Raw genomic sequence first — 16,780 nt, 5'->3', positions numbered from 1 at the left:
GCCTCTCAGACAGGGAGCGTTTGCCTGGCCACAGTCACCCAATCAGCAAAGGGCTGGAATTAAACATGAGAGCCTCTCATCTTCCCAATCCTTAAATCAGCTGTGAGTCCACTGAGTCACGTACACGTCTTCTTGCAATTAATCATATTTGGATCTTTTATCTGAAAAGCAGTACCTAAGCGAGGGTGAAATTAGGACATGTACAGGATGCGGTCTCGCAGCCTGTGTAACCAACATCACTGTCGTAGACGGAGGTGCCGGCACAGGAGAGCAGAACGTTTCTGTCCAATACTCACCATGAGGGCTGCTCAACGCCCCCATCTCTACGCTACAATTTGCAAGGGCGATAAACCAGCATCACTCTAATGTTAGCATGTCAAAGGTTACCCGCCATTGTTAATATTTTAAGTATTTTCTCACTTATTAATTTATATTTAAACCCTGCCCGATAGAGATACTAGAGTAGTAGACTCACTGTGGTCAGAAAAGTGAGACGCGACCTATGAATTTTCTGACCAGAAGAGAGTAAGGGAGAAGACCCTCATCAAAGAGGTTCACACCCCCCAAGGGGTATGGATGGAAACACCTGTCAGAGCAGAGCAGGGTCAATCCATGTTCTTAGCTTCAAAGCTAAATTTAAAAAGAAACCTGCCACCCTGGCCAATGGTGCAGTGGATAGAGCATCGTCCTGGGGTGCCAAGTTCCCCGATCAATCCTGGCATTGCCAGCTCGACCCCGAGGGCGCTAGCTCGACCCCAAGGTCACTGGTTCAAGCCCCAATCAGGGCACTTATGAGAAGCAATCAATGGGCGCACAACTAAGTGGAATGAGTTGATGCTTCTCTCTCTCTCTCCTTTCTCTCTGTTCTTCCTTTCTCTCAAATCTATGGGGGGGGGTGAAAAAATAAATAAAAAGAAACATGCCCCCAGATGTAGCTTTTCCCTTTTCACAGTTTGAAGCGATGCTCTCGCCTGAATGCACCTAATTGCACTTCTGCAAGCAGCCTTTTTGAATAAAAATAAAGGGCAGGTTTGAGGAAGAAGTTGAGGGCTCTGCACTTTAGTATTCTGCGATTAAACAGAAGGAACACGGGTCAGTCTGTGTTCGCAGTTCACCTTCATCTCCTACGTCAGGTGCTCAGACTGATGGCTCCTCTACCTGGGACTGCGTGTAGGTGTTGGTGCAGGACCTGCACACACCTGTCCCGATCTCTGCCCTCGACAGGATGCGTGACGGCGCCGAGGGCCAGGAGCCGTGTGTACCTTTGTGGACACTAGTGGTGGGCACCTCACAGGCCTTTACAAAGTATCTTCTCTCAGCTGGCTACTCAGAGTTTTGGAACGTCAGTGTCAAGGGTGGCCTTCTACCCCTAGGAGTCCCAGAACTGCCAGTCACACAAAACAGGTAACCGCATAGCATATCACCTGAGATAATTTGGTACATAGCTGTCTGTGATATAAAAACAAGTGCAGGTGTAAATGAAGGCAGATTCCTTTTCACTATGCTTGTTTTGCATCCTCATGTTAAGAGACACTATCGGGCTGGGTTCTGAGGTGATTTCTTGGAGCAACATTCTTTTTTTTCCCCCATAGTGTTTGATTCCGCAAAGTTCAGAGAATGAACAGATAATCCCATTATCCTAACATTCTCTGAATGAAGAAAATCAATCTTTTATTTTATTTTTTTTGTATTTTTCTGAAGCTGGAAACGGGGGAGACAGTCAGACAGACTCCCGCATGCGCCCGACCGGGATCCACCTGGCACACCCACCAGGGGCGATGCTCTGCCGCGACCAGAGCCACTCTAGCGCCTGGGGCAGAGGCCAAGGAGCCATCCCCAGCGCCCAGGCCATCTTTGCTCCAATGGAGCCTTGGCTGCGGGAGGGGAAGAGAGAGACAGAGAGGAAGGAGGGGGGGGGTGGAGAAGCAAATGGGCGTGTCTCCTATGTGCCCTGGCCGAGAATCGAACCCGGGTCCCCTGCACGCCAGGCCGACGCTCTACCGCTGAGCCAACCGGCCAGGGCCTGAAGAAAATCAATCTTAATGTATGATGACTTAAAATCCTAGTGCCAGGTCTGAAGGCAATAGGAAGAAGTCATCAATAGAGTAACATTCTATCAAGCGAAGTTGCCTTCAGCACAAATGCATCCAAAAGGGCGGAGCCAGCTCCGATTCCCTCTTCCTATCAGCGCACAGAAGGAAAGCAAGAGGGACAGGAAGTAGGATGGAGTGTGTGAGTAAAACAGCTGATGGCCAGACCTGCCAAAGCGTGTGCTCATGTGTGACTGAAACGGTCTCAGCAGGGTAGTCCTTCTCAAGGTCACAGCAGCTGGGGCAGCAGGGCTCTGGATTCTCCATTCAGAACTCTGCCAGCAGGGAGCTTGATGGACAATTTGCTGAAGCTGATATCCTATTTCAAAGGTTGCCTGCAGGGACAGAGCTTGACTTTGGTAAAGATATATTTCTTCTGTAAGTAGTGTTTATGTCTTGACTGGCTTTTTATTTATTATTATTGAGAGTGAGGGAGGCAGTGTGACACACTCCCACATGTGCCCTGACTGGGATCCACCCAGCAAGCCCCCTGTGGGCGGCTGCTCTGCCTATCTGGGGCTGCTGCTCTGTTGCTCAACAACCAAGCCATTTAAGTGCCTGAGGCAAGGCCATGGAGCCATCTTCACCGCTTGAGGCCAATTCGTTCAAACCATTCGAAACATGGCTACAGGAGAAGAAGAGGAAGAGAAAGAGAGAGAGAGAGAGAGAGAGAAGGGGGAGGGGTGGAGAAGCAGATGGGCGCTTCTCCTGTGTGCCCTAACTGGGAATCAAACCCATGCTGGGCCGACCAGCCAGGGCCTTGACTGTCTATTAACACGAAAAAAATTACTTACCAAGAAAATACAGACAAGACAGATATCATATATCTGTCAAAAAGTCACTATACAGAGCTTCCCTTAAAAGAAATCTGAGCAAACCATAGATTTCTTTAGGTTTTAAGCTCATAGGACTGAAACCGAAATATCTATGAAATAAAGGCACAGGGTTTGATAGTCGAGGACAGTGGTTCTCGAATGTGGTCCTCAGACCAGCAACATCAGTATCACCTGGAATCTGAAAGAAACACCAATTCCTGGGCCTTGCCCAGACCTCTGAATCAGAAACTGGAAGGGGGTCTTCTAGGTGATTCTGATGCCCAGGGAAGGTTGAGAACCATTAGCCCAGGGAGAAGGATGAAGTCAAGAAACGTTAAGTGTATACATATGTGTGTGTGTGTGTGTGTGTGTATTATATATATATGTATACATATATGTGTGTGTATATTATATGTATATATACATATATGTGTGTATTATATATATGTATACATACGTGTATATATTATATATGTATACACATATGTGTTATATAGGTATACATATATGTGTGTGTATTATATATATGTATACATGTGTGTATGTGTATACACACACACAAAAGTTCAAAGGGAAAAAAATAATGCAAAGCCTTGGGGAAAAACCCAATGGAATTCTGCCAGGTGCTAGAGGTACCAGTATAGACCGAATGCCAGGCCTGGCAAGCATTTGGCAAGTGACATACCTGAGTTCTCCACTTCTGACTTTTTTTAATGTGGCACCTAAAACTGCATTTCCAATGAAGTGTAAAGACTCTTTCAATATAAAAGTTTGACAGGATGATTTATAATACAAAGAGTACATAGGCCCCTCTTTAAGAGTTGGGCCTTTCCTACCTACTGGTTGAGAGAGAGAGAGAGAGAGAGAGAGAGAGAGATTGTTCTTAGTAAAGTCCAGCTTTACTAGCAGTAACCTTTCTAGCTCAGCAATTTTCAACTGGTGTCCACAAGAATTTTTAAAACCCACAATACCCAACTGACCTCTTTTAAGTTAGATTGTCAAATTAAAACATGACAACAGCTGCCTGACCTGTGGTGGCACAGTGGATAGAGCGTCAGCCTGGGACATTGAGGTCGCTGGTTCGAAACTCTGAGCTTGCCTGGTCAAGGCACATTTGAGAAGCAAGCAATGAATAACTTACCTGAAGGAACTATGAGTTGATGCTTCTCGCCACCACACCCCCCACCCACCTTTCTCTGTAAAATCAATAAAATCTTTAAAAAAAAAAAAACCGCCCTGGCCGGTTGGCTCAGCGGTAGAGCGTCGGCCTAGCGTGCGGAGGACCCAGGTTCGATTCCCGGCCAGGGCACACAGGAGAAGCGCCCATTTGCTTCTCCACCCCTCCACCGCGCTTTCCTCTCTGTCTCTCTCTTCCCCTCCCGCAGCCAAGGCTCCATTGGAGCAAAGTTAGCCCGGGCACTGGGGATGGCTCTGTGGCCTCTGCCTCAGGCGCTAGAGTGGCTCTGGTCGCAACATGGCAACGCCCAGGATGAGCAGAGCATCGCCCCCCTGGTGGGCAGAGCGTTGCCCCTGGTGGGCGTGCCGGGTGGATCCCGGTCGGGCGCATGTGGGAGTCTGTCTGACTGTCTCTCCCTGTTTCCAGCTTCAGAAAAATGAAAAAAAAAACAAAAAAAACCCCCACAAAGATGGCCGGGGCACTGGGGATGGCTCCTTGGCCTCTGCCTCAGGCGCTAGAGTGGCTCTGGTCGCAACAGAGCGACACCCCGGAGGGGCAGAACATCGCCCCCTGGTGGGCAGAGCGTTGCCCCTGGTGGGCAGAGCGTTGCCCCTGGTGGGCGTGCTGGGTGGATCCCGGTCGGGCGCATGCGGGAGTTAGTCTGACTGTCTCTCCCAGTTTCCAGCTTCAGAAAAATACAGAAAACAAACAAACAAACAAAACCCAAAATACTTCATTACCTTAAAAATTAAATAAACAAATGGCCTGACAGGTAGTGGTGCAGTGGAGCACTGACCTGGCACATTGAGGTTCCAGGTTTGAAGCCCCACGATGCCGGCTAGAGCACGGCTCATCCGGCTTCAGCGCAGGGTCACTGGACTGAGCGTGGGGCCACTGACTCGGCTGGAGACCCCCAGCCCCTCTACTCCCCCATCAAGGCACGTATGAGAAGAAATCAGAGAACTAACGTGACGCAACTACAAGTGGATGCTTCTCATCTCTCTCCCTTGCTTAAGAAAAAGGAGGGGAGCAGCCCAAACAACAGCCATAGGTGTGAATGAATCAAAATTATACCTTTTTAATAAAAATTTTTAAATTTTTTAAAAAAGATTTTATGTTTTGATTTGTTGGGGGGAGTGGGGGGGAGGAACAGGAAGCACCAACTCGTAGTAGTTGCTTCTTGTATGGGCCTTGACCGGGCAAGCCTGGGGTTTCAAACCAGCGACCTCAGTGACCCAGGTCGATGTTTATCCCCTGCACCACCACAGGCCAGGTTATATCTTTTTTTTTTTTTTTTTTTTTTTGTCAGATTGGCAAAAAAATTTTTTGGGGGGTGCCAAAGAATTTTAGTAGCTTATATGTGCCAGGAGATTCAAAAAAGGTTGAACATCGCCAGTCTAGAATGATCAGTTGGGCTCCAAGCTGGGTCTATGGAGTTCCTGAAGCCATCCTCAATACTTCATATCTCCGTAACTATTTTTGGTGGTGAGGGGACAGGAAGGGATATTTGGTCCATAGTTTCCCCGGATTTCGAGACAGGATCTAAGCTTCAGGGTTCAAATCCCAGCTCAGCCACGTGACTTTAAACCTGTTTCCTCGCCTCCCTATCCCATCTCTGAAGGCTGCAGGATGTGTTGATGGGATCATGTGTGTCAAATACGTAGCAGAATGTTTGCCTTGTAAGTCCTCAATAGACATAACCTTTTTATAACAATTCTCAATACCCAACAAAATGGACTGCTAGATACATAAGGCTCGGCAATCTATCTACTCCAAGTCCTGTATTTGAAACATTGATAAAGCCAGTCTGTAACTTAAAATGCACACAGCCAGTTTGTTACTATTCTCTGTGACCCACGCAAAAGCAGCCCGTCCCGATGACGATGACTGCAGACAGTAAGGTCACGCTGCGTGTGCTCTCTTATTGAGAGTGAGGGAGGCAGTGTGTCACTCCCCACTGTGTCTTCCATCGCCAACAGAAGGGCCCACTTGTCCCTCGTTATTCAAACACTTCATGGTCTTCACTGCCATTATCTTTACACACTGATCTGTGAGTTCTAGGCCAATAACCGCCCTGCCTTCATTTTGTATTCAACCTTGGTTTTTAAGGCACTTTCCTCATTAGATGACAATCTGAATTCATTCAACCTTTAAAAACATCGGTACCTTTTACGACTTCCCTGGGTAGAGCAAAAGTTAACACTACACAAGAAAAGGGAGGAGAAAAAATTAGCAAGGTCCTGAGACTGGATAGATATATATGTATGTGATTTTTTTTTTATTCTCCCCCCAAGAGAAACATTAAACACTGAATTACTAATTTCTAATCACTATAGGCTTTAAAAATAAATCAGAAACCTGCTAATGATGGACCTCTTTCAGACCAACTTAAATGGGGAAAAAATGAGTATTTTGAGCAAACTAAATTATATTAAACACTGAAGGAAAAAAACTCAGTGTTTATGTATATAATACATATATAGGCCCTGGCCGGTTGGCTCAGCGGTGGAGCGTCAGCCTGGCGTGCAGGAGTCCCAGGTTCAATTCCCGGCCAGGGCACACAGGAGAGGCGCCCATCTGCTTCTCCACCCCTCCCCCTCTCCTTCCTCTCTGTCTCTCTCTTCCCCTCCCGCAGCCAAGGCTCCATTGGAGCAGGGATGGCCCGGGCACTGGGGATGGCTGTGTGGCCTCTGCCTCAGGAGCTACAATGGCTCTGGATGCAACAGAGCGACGCCCCGGATGGGGCAGAGCATCGCCCCCTGGTGGGCATGCCGGGTGGATCCCGGTCGGGCACATGCGGGAGTCTGACTGCCTCCCCGTTTCCAGCTTCGGAAAAATGAAAAAAAATTAAAAAAAAAAAAAAAAAAATACATATATATGTATTATAACTATATAGTTAAAGCAAAAAGCTACTGGTTTGAATGCTGAGTATAGTTTTCTGTTATGACTGCAGCTATTTAAATGACATACAAAACTAACATAAGTAAAACTACTCTCTGAAAGAAAGATTTTTTTTTTTATTTTTTTTTTCATTTTTCTGAAGCTGGAAACAGGGAGAGACAGTCAGACAGACTCCCGCATGCGCCCGACCGGGATCCACCCGGCACTCCCACCAGGGGGCGACGCTCTGCCCACCAGGGAGCGGTGCTCTGCCCATCCTGGGCGTCGCCATATTGCGACCAGAGCCACTCTAGCGCCTGAGGCAGAGGCCAAGGAGCCATCCTCAGCGCCCGGGCCATCTTTGCTCCAATGGAGCCTTGGCTGCGGGAGGGGAAGAGAGAGACAGAGAGGAAAGCGCGGCGGAGGGGTGGAGAAGCAAATGGGCGCTTCTCCTGTGTGCCCTGGCCGGGAATCGAACCCGGGTCCTCTGCACGCTAGGCCGACGCTCTACCGCTGAGCCAACCGGCCAGGGCTGATAGAAAGATTTTTAATATGAGGAACAGGGAATCGCCTTTTAAAAATAATGGGATCCGGCCCTGGCCAGTTGGCTCAGTGGTAGAGCGTCAGCCTGGCGTGCAGAAGTCCCGGGTTCGATTCCCGGCCAGGGTACACAGGAGAAACGCCCATCTGCCTCTCACCTCTCCTCCTCTCCTTCCTCTCTGTCTCTCTCTTCCCCTCCCGCAGCCAAGGCTCCATTGGAGCAAAGATGGTCCTGGCGCTGGGGATGGCTCCTTGGCCTCTGCCCCAGGCGCTAGAGCAGGAGTCCCCAAACTACATCCGGCGGGCCACATGCGGCCCCCTGACGCCATTTATCCGCCCCCGCCGCACTTCCAGAAGGGGCACCTCTTTCATTGGTGGTCAGTGAGAGGAGCATAGTTCCCATTGAAATACTGGTCAGTTGGTTGATTTAAATTTACTTGTTCTTTATTTTAAATATTGTATTCATTCCCGTTTTGTTTTTTTTTACTTTAAAATAAGATCTGTGCAGTGTGCATAGGGATTTGTTCATAGTTTTTTTTATAGTCTGGCCCTCCAATGGTCTGAGGGACAGTGAACTGGCCCCCTGTGTAAAAAGTTTGGGGACCCCTGCGCTAGAGTGTCTCTGGTCGCAACAGAGCGACACCCCGGAGGGGCAGAGCATCGCCCCCTGGTGGGCGTCGCCCCTGGTGGGAGTGCCGGGTGGATCCTGGTCGGGAGCATGCGGGAGTCTGTCTGACTGTCTCTCCCCGTTTCCAGCTTCAGAAAAAAATAATAATAATAATGGGATCCAAAGAAAAAGATAAACAGGTCACCACTCAACCACTCACACAGTAAGCCACCAATTTGCTTAGATACTATAAAGCCACGAACACTTTGATTCAATCAATTCAGTCAGAACGTTTAACTGAACCCCCCATAGGACCTTAAATCACAGAAATTCAGACTTAGGAATACTCTCATTTCCAATCCAACTTTTTATTTCACAGATGAAGAGACTGAGGCTCAGAGAACTTCAGTGACTCTATTCAGAGTTGAAAGCTACCTGACTTTCAGAAAGCTTGAAATGGTAGATATACTGCTGTATCCGGCTCATCTGCATCTAAGAATATCCAACTAATTTCCAGGAGAAGCTAATTTTAGTTCATTATGGCCCTGAAACCTAGAAAAACATACCTGTACCCTAACAAACTTGAAAAGAAGACAGAGCTATACCAGATCATGTCAGCTGTAACTCAGAGCCCAAAATTCACCCTACTACAACACACCATGGGTTAGATGCTATTTTTAAAAATGCCTCTGTAATAAATTAATTAAAAGAAATAGAGCCAATTGAAACTTTAAAGTACTAGTGGTCCTCAACCTGTAGTGCACATCAGAATCAGCACCTCTGACTTCTCCCAAAAATAGATTTATATATCCAGGGTGCCCTCAAAGACTGCATACATCCATCTACCTATGGTGAGGTCTAACATCCGAAAAATGCTGTTAGAGATGCTGTTTCCAGGGATTTTATTATTCTGTAAACATCACACAGACAGGTATATATATTTGATTTGTCCTGGTAGGACTATTTAATTTATTTTCATTTCACAAATGAAACCAGGCGTGCACAGAATGGATTGTTACACCACACAACAGCAGCAATACCAGAGGTCTTTGCTCTTAACCCAGGGAGGAAGAGTACAATCGAGTCAAAAGACCTGAGGCACTCCCATCTAACACAAACAAGTAAGAAGGCTTGGGGCAGCCCAGGAACCTAACTAGGAATCCAGGAGCATAACGAAGCCTTTAAGACACCAGGAAACAGCACACAGCAAAGAACACTTACATCACCACCCTTGCAGCACGTGAGGCCAAGAGTGTTTTGGGTACGATATTAACTTGAGTAAGAGTGTATTTTCCACTGACTTCTTCTATAAATACCCCTTAAGTTTGCACCAGGTGGTTAGAAAGACTCTCCTGCTCCCCAGGGCAAAAGCAAAGAGCCTCTCAGTGTTTCTAAGGAGCCTCATTTCGCTGATGCAGGACTGTGAAAGGTGCATTTCCCGCACAACGCTAAATCAGAGTTCCCATTTGCATACTGCAGGTTGACTCAGGAACGTTCAACTTAAGAATCGCAGGTGGCTGCTCGGTAAATCACCGGCTCCCAGAAGATCCCGGTTTAGACTGCCTCCTGAAATTTACAGCTCCGCTTGGCTCGCACCTTTGAATTCAGATGACTCCAGGTTGATCCCGAAATTATAAATCAAAGTCTCTCAGAAGCATATTATTTTATTTTAGAACTTTTACGCTACGTCAAGTCAAACGTTATTTCTCTGCTTCCTATTAAAAAGAAACTCAGCAAGGGTTTTAGTGGGATTTCTTTCTGCAGTCAATCGATCAGTTTTACACATTAAAAAAAAAAATCGGACACTCCAGTCTAGCCCAACATATTTACACACACAACGCTGTCACCCCAAACAAAAGCAGAGGCGTGCACACAACTGCATCCCTCTGCAAAATCTCACACACACACACACACACACACACACACACACACACACGGGCGCTGGTGCACAAGCTTCGGCCAACTGTGAAGAATGACAGGCCGGCTTTGATCAGATAACAGATCAAGGCGACAGTCACGTGCGCCTATCGGTGACCAGTCGACCCCAGTTCCAGTCCTGGCTGAGACACTCCTCCAGCGTCTTGACCTTAGGCCAAGCTACCCTGATCTGGTCTCTGGGCCTCAGTTTCTTCACCTGGGAAATGGAGGCGCGCACGGTGCCTGTCCGCTTGCCTGCAAAGCACCCCCACGGAGAGCACCGCACAAAGGCGGGCTGCTGTTATTAGGAGGACCGCCACCCCACCCCCCAATCCAGCAGAACACACCGAGCCCAACTCTTTCCCGGGGCAACACAAAGAGAAAGGGCTTTTCGTGCTAACAGCTCCGACTGCCGGCCCTTCGCCCTCCAGCTCCTCCGATGGCCGGATGGATGGATGAATGAATGAGCCTCCAGGGGTGGCTCTGCGAATAGCTGTCCCTCCGGAGCCACCGCCGCCGACTCCAGGTAACTGTCCCGCCGCGTCCCTGAGCCACCCACGGGCACAGCCCGCGCGCGCCACGCGGGTCCCCGCACCGTCCCCGGCGCGCCCTCCCTGGGTGCCCGCAGGCGGCCCCCATTCATTCCGCCCCCCGCGCGCGCGGCCCTCGCGCCCCCGGCCCGGGCCCCGCCCCCCGCGCCCCGCGCCCGGCCCGACCCCGCCCCGGCCCCGTGGGGCCCGGGTCCCTCCGCCGCCGCCCCCCGCGCCCCCGGGGGCCTGTCACCCCACCCGGTGCGGGGCCGGCGGAGGAGCTCACCTCCCCCCAGCCCGGGGCGCTGCGGGCCCGGCCGCGCTCCCGGGCCGTGCTTCCCGGCCTCCAGGGAGCGGCCCAGGGCCCGGCCAGGCCCGCTGCTCGGTCCCGAGGCCCCGTCAGCCCGGCCGGGCCCCACCGGAGACAGCGCGCAACCAGAGCGAGGGGAGCGCGTTCCGAGTCCCCCTTCCCGGGGTCTCCTCCCCAGTCAATGAGCCTTCTGCCCTCGCCCCCCAGGGGCTCCCCGACTGGGAGTCATGGTGCCAGGGCCGCCCCGAGAAGCCCCCGTGAAAAAGAAGGGGGCGACACCCCCATACTCACCCACCGTCTCCTCCCCCTCAGCTGTTTACCTCACAGTTCCTCCGGCCTACAGGGCGCCGCCATCTTGGACGTACAGCACCTCCCCCTTTGTCGTGAAACGTCCCCGGTCAGTGGCAGCCTCCGCCGCGAAAAAGAGTCTCACAGCGGGGTCTCGCCTCTCCCTCCAGCGCAATGACCGATGACCGCAGTCGGCAGCCAAAGCTGGACGGAAGGGACCGTTCTGCTCATGCCTGATGATGCGAAGCGGTTGAGATAGAAAAGACGAGAGTTTATAAAGTGTGGGAGGGGGGGCGGGGACGGGCGGAAGGATCCCGAAAGGAGGCTGCTGAGGGATCTTGTGACTCCGAAGGAGGCAGAAAGAAGGGCCGGTGCGGTGGGCGGAGCCACGCGAGAAAGAGCGAGGGGGCGGGGCAGAGGTCACGTGGCCCGGCCAGCGGGAGGAGCTGTGCAAGAGGCGTAAACAAGTTCTCCGGGACTGGGTGTGGTTGGGGTGGCTCCTGGGTCCTCTGTGCTTCTCCCTGACGACTACCGTGTCCCCCTCCGGAGCCTCCGTGGCCCGCGCGGTGGAGGGTCTGCTCTGCGGCCTTGCGGGACTGGCAGCTCCCTAGGGAAGGAGGGAGGCGCTGCCGCAGGGCAACCTTGCCTTTGCAGAGTGTTTGCAGAAAGCCCAAGTCTAGGGACTGGCTTCTGCCCTCCGGTTGCTGACGCTTAACGACCAGGTCGCGGCGTCTATGGCAACCACCCTCTTCAGACCAGGCGGCTTCATTCATTTCTTTTCTTTCTTTCTTTCTTTTTTAAGAACTCTTTGATGAGTTTATTCCAGCCTGATTGACAATTGCGAAGAAGCAACATCTCAACAGATGTAAAAAACAAAAAAATAATTTGCACCCCAGGGCAGGTGGCTTTAAATCAGAACCCCTTGACTGAGTTCCTGCTGAGCTACTTCCTGGGTGTGTACGCCGTGGGCCCAGTCTGGAAGCCCCCTGAGCCTCAGTCTCTCCCTCTGGGAAGTGGACGTGACATTGGCGCAGGTGCCGGGAGATAAAGGACGGGGCTAGCAGCGCAGTGTCTCCTGCAGGGGCCGTTGTCAGAGGCAGGATAGGAGCGCTGTGACAGACACACAGCTGCGCGAGAGCAGCAGAGAGTGAGGCAAGGTCTCCGTAGAGCGACGGTCTGAAAGGCTTGTCGAAGGAGTGGACGTCATCTGGGTCTTTTTTTTTTTTTTTATGCTCAAAATATTCATTCCCAGTGTTTCTGGGGTTATAGTTGGTTCATTCTCACTGCAGTACAGTATCTCATGGTGTAAGTGTACCACCATTTGGGATCCATTCTAGTGTATGTCTGTGTGTGTGTGTGTGTGTTTAATTTATTGGGTGGACATTGGTTAATAAAATTATACCAGCTTCAGGTGTGCAGTTCTACGATCCATCATCTGTGTATTGCATTGTGTGTTCATCACCCCCAGCCAGTGGGTTTTAAAGGAAGGACAGGCAGGTTTTACTAAAATGAAATAGTAGAGGTGGTTGGGAAGGAAAAGGCATTCTAGGCCGGGAGAGCCTAAGAAGCAGGAGGTTGGAGGAAGGAAAATGCTGGGTGAGTTCTAGGAAAAACAAGTTTTGTCATGGTAACCAATCGGGTCACAATGCAAGGCAGAACATGACTGCCAGCCAGCCTGGTGGGCTTTGTCAGAATGCGCGGAGGACCAGCCGGGTCCAGGGGAGGGCTGCTGCAGCCTGTATGGTGTCTTTGTGAGACTTAGAGAAAAGGCACCCCCCTCTGGGCCCATCACCCGGAGAGCAGAGCCCGGCTGTACTTCTGCCCCTACCCACTCCCCCCCCCACCCCTCCTGGGGCCCCTGAGTAGGGCACAACCTGTCTAACAATAACCATGCTGGCCCGTGGGGAGGGAGCAGTGAGCTTGAGATAGTCACTAGTCACACACATGGTCGTGGAGGCAGCTGGGGGAAGCCAGGCATTCCTGATCCAAGCACACCAGAGTTGGAATGCAGGTCTCCATCACCGTAGTAACTGGGCGAGCCTCAGTTTCCTCACCCATAGCATCAGGGTCATAGTCATGCCCGCCTAATGGAGATCCGGGGTGGATTCAATGAGATACTCCACTGAGCTGTAACCAGTGTGGTGCCTAGGGCAGTCAAGGTCAGTTTGGTTACTGTATCAGCTGTGCTCACAGCCAGACTCGCTACTCCCAGGAGTCTGTTCATCAAGTGCTAACTTCTGTGTGTCCACTAAAGCAGAGTGGGCTTGGGGACCAGAGATGGAAGGGTTGAGGGAGGGTGCGGAGGGCCTGGGTTCTCCCACTTCCTCCGGTTCACAAACCATTTTGCTTTTGCATTCACACCTGGGCAGGGACACAAGTACATTCAAAGGTTTTTGAGATGAGGAGTTTAAGTTAAGGGGTGGAGTCTGAGGACAGGCACTATTCCAGAGCTGACCCAGGAACCCCCTCCCCACCCTCAGCTTTCCTGGGCTTGGTGACCTCATCCTGCTGGAATGTTCTCCTTGGAGGAAGAGGAGTTCATTAGCTCACGGCTCTCAGGGGACCAGGACCACATTGCTACTGGAAGAAGACAGCAATTCTTCTCTCAATACTAAGGTGACCAATCGTTCTTCTTTAGGGAGGACAATCCTTCTTTTGTAAGCTCCATCCTCCCTTGAAAAGTGTCCTCCTACATGTCCTCCTTTTTTTTTAAGGTTTTATTTATTCATTTTATTTTTTTAAATATTTTATTTATTGATTTTTTAGAGAGAGGGGAGGGGGGGGAGGAGCTGGAAGCATCAACTCCCATATGTGCCTTGACCAGGCAAGCCCAAGGTTTTGAACTGGCAACCTCAGTGTTATAGGTTGACGCTTTATCCCACTGCGCCACCACAGGTCAGGCCTTAAAAATTTTTTTTTTAAATATTTTAAATTTAGGCCCTGGCCGGTTGGCTCAGCGGTAGAGTGTCGGCCCGGTGTGCAGGAGTCCCGGGTTCGATTCCCGGCCAGAACACACAGGAGAAGTGCCCATCTGCTTCTCCACCCCTCCCCCTCTCCTTCCTCTCTGTCTCTCTCTTCCCCTCCCACAACGAGGCTCCATTGGAACAAAGATGGCCCGGGCGCTGGGGATGGCTCTGTGGCCTCTGCCTCAGGCACTAGAGTGGCTCTGGATGCAACAGAGCGACGCCCCAGATGGGCAGAGCATCGCCCCCTGGTGGGCGTGCCGGGTGGATCCTGGTCGGGCGCATGCGGGAGTCTGACTGCCTCCCTGTTTCCAGCTTCGGAAAAATGAAAAAAAATAAAAAAGATTAAAAAATTAAATATTTTAAATTTATTCATTTTAGAGAAGGGGGAATGGAGGAGGAGCAGGAAGCATCAACTCCTATGTGCCTTGACTGGGCAAGCCCAGAGTTTCGAACCGGCGACCTTAGCATTCCAGGTCGACACTTTATCCACTGCGCCACCACAGGTCAGGCTACATGTCCTCCTTTTTTTTTTTTTTTTCATTTTTCCAAAGCTGGAAACGGGGGGGGGGGGGGCAGTCAGACAGACTCCCGCATGCGCCGGACCCGGGATCCACCCGGCACACTCACCAGGGGGCGAACCCTTTGGGGCGTCGCTCTGTTGCATTCAGAGCCACTCTAGCGCCTGAGGCAGAGGCCACAGAGCCATCCCCAGCACCGGGGCCATCTTTGCTCCAATGGAGCCTCGCTGCGGGAGGGGAAGAGAGAGACAGAGAGGAAGGAGAAAGGGAGGAGTGGAGAAGCAGATGGGCGCCTCTCCTGTGTGCCCTGGCCGGGAATTGAACCCGGGACTCCTGCACGCCGGGCCGACGCTCTACCGCTGAGCCAACCGGCCAGGGCTCCTCCTTTTTGATATTCGAAGACTAACCTATAAATGTCTGTATTCGATCAATGCAGAGTCAATCCATTGTGTGTGATGTGAGGTATTTGTATCTAAGTGAGTACTTTTTTTCTTACAATTATTATTAAAAATTAATAGGCATGTAAGCATAATTACAATATAAAATATTACAAATGTTTTTATTATGAATTTATATTATAGTGTATTGTTGCAATGAATAAAATGTTTCTTTTAATTATGATTTTGTTTTCTTCAATATTTTTTTTGTCCTACTTTTCACTGTAAAAAAGTTGGTCACCTTACTCAATACGGACCACCAGGGGCTGCTGGGAAGAGGCTGGAAATGTCAGGCAGAGACACCTACTGCCATCCCCACCACTGCCCGGTCTGGGCTGCCTGGACACTTTCCACTTCCCTGGGGTTGATCTCTGTCCCCTGCTAAATAGATGTTAATCAGACCATACCCTCCAGGACCCCCCTGGAGCCTCCCTGTGGAGGGCTTCCCCACCTTGCAGGCAGGTGGTGCTGACTCATGCTGAGCCATGCCTGGGGTGCATTTGTCTCTGCAGTATCCTCCTTCCCCTTGCTGGGGACCACAGTGCCACCACAGGCCCCAGGCACATGGACTAGGCCTAGCTAATCCGAGATCCCCCTGATTTAGCCAAAGTGACAAGTCTGTTCTATATGCACATATTTTTAACTCGTGTAAATGGACCATTATTGATGGCAATCCGTGTCTTACTTCTCCGCACTCAGCCATCGGTTTTGAAGCCCCATGCACATGGCTTTGTAGACGTCTAGCCAGTAGCTTATGCCTGCTGACAATATTCCATGGTGCCGTCTACCCTGCATTGCTCTCCACTCCGCACCCCCTCAGGGGACCACCCAGGGCGCCACCAGAAACAACACCGTGATTAACATGACCTGGCTCGTTGGCTTATGAATTTGGCTGAGAATTTCTCTGGGATGCACAAGTAGGGGTAACACTGTCGATCAGAGAGTGTGCACAGACTTACTTTTTGTTGTTTTCAGGGAGTTTTTTAGCCCCATTGAGGTAGAACTGATACACAAAATATGACAGCCTTTCATGGATACATCTTGATGACTTTGACTATACAGTATGCAAGTACCCATGACACCATCACCACAGCCACAGTTCTAAACATATCTCCTACCTCCAAAAATTTTGCACAGCCTTACTTTTTTATTTTTTATTTTTTGGATTTTTCTGAGAAGCGGGGAGGCAGAGAGACAGACTCCCGCATGCACCTGACTGGGATCCACTGGGCATGTCCACCAGGGGGCAATGCTCTGCCCATCTGGGGCATTGCTCCATTGCAAGCAGAGCCATTCTAGCACCTGAGGCAGAGGCCATGGAGCCATCCTCAGAACCCGGGCCAACTTTGCTCCAGTGGAGCCTTGACTGTGGGAGGGGAAGAGAGAGAGAAAGGAGAAGGGGAAGATGGAGAAGCAGATGGGCGCTTCTCCTGTGTGCCCTGGCCAGGAATCGAACCTGGGACTTCCACACTCCGGGTTGATGCTCTACCACTGAGCCAGCCGACCAGGGCCTTGTACAGGCTTACTTTTAAGAAACACCAATTGTCTGGCTGCCCCAGCCGACATTCCCACTACAAGTCCACCAAAGCACCTGCAACCCTCCCAACACTTAGCTTTGACTAGTTCTTACAATGTGTTTTCAGTACTATAGAGCTGTGATGACATGCTTGAATTCACTTCTGGGTTTCTTTATAAATGGGTGTTT

General features: G+C 50.6%; 1 protein-coding gene and 2 pseudogenes across 11 annotated transcripts in view; all 3 read right to left on the bottom strand.

Annotated features, from left to right (window-relative positions):
• The window catches only part of TSC1 (TSC complex subunit 1), a 51,790-nt gene extending 40,431 nt beyond the window's left edge, over nucleotides 1-11,359 (bottom strand). For 8 of the 11 annotated variants that reach the window (XM_066366783.1, XM_066366786.1, XM_066366782.1 and 5 more), the window contains exon 1: nucleotides 11,158-11,359. The gene's annotated coding sequence lies outside the window, so the exon portion shown is untranslated. The remainder of the gene's footprint in view (nucleotides 1-11,157) is intronic. The other 3 variants (XM_066366789.1, XM_066366790.1, XM_066366785.1) reach the window with 1 other exon arrangement.
• On the bottom strand, nucleotides 1,590-1,680 carry LOC136396176 (small nucleolar RNA SNORA79; annotated as a pseudogene).
• LOC136396178 (small nucleolar RNA SNORA79) lies at nucleotides 1,934-2,100 on the bottom strand (annotated as a pseudogene).
• Nucleotides 11,360-16,780: the final 5,421 nt, after the last annotated feature.

This window comes from Saccopteryx leptura, chromosome 2 (assembly GCF_036850995.1).
Source record: "Saccopteryx leptura isolate mSacLep1 chromosome 2, mSacLep1_pri_phased_curated, whole genome shotgun sequence".
In the NCBI taxonomy this organism is placed as follows: Eukaryota; Metazoa; Chordata; class Mammalia; order Chiroptera; family Emballonuridae; genus Saccopteryx; species Saccopteryx leptura.
Note: the sequence above shows the minus strand (reverse complement) of the source record. Positions and strands in the feature narration are given on the sequence as shown.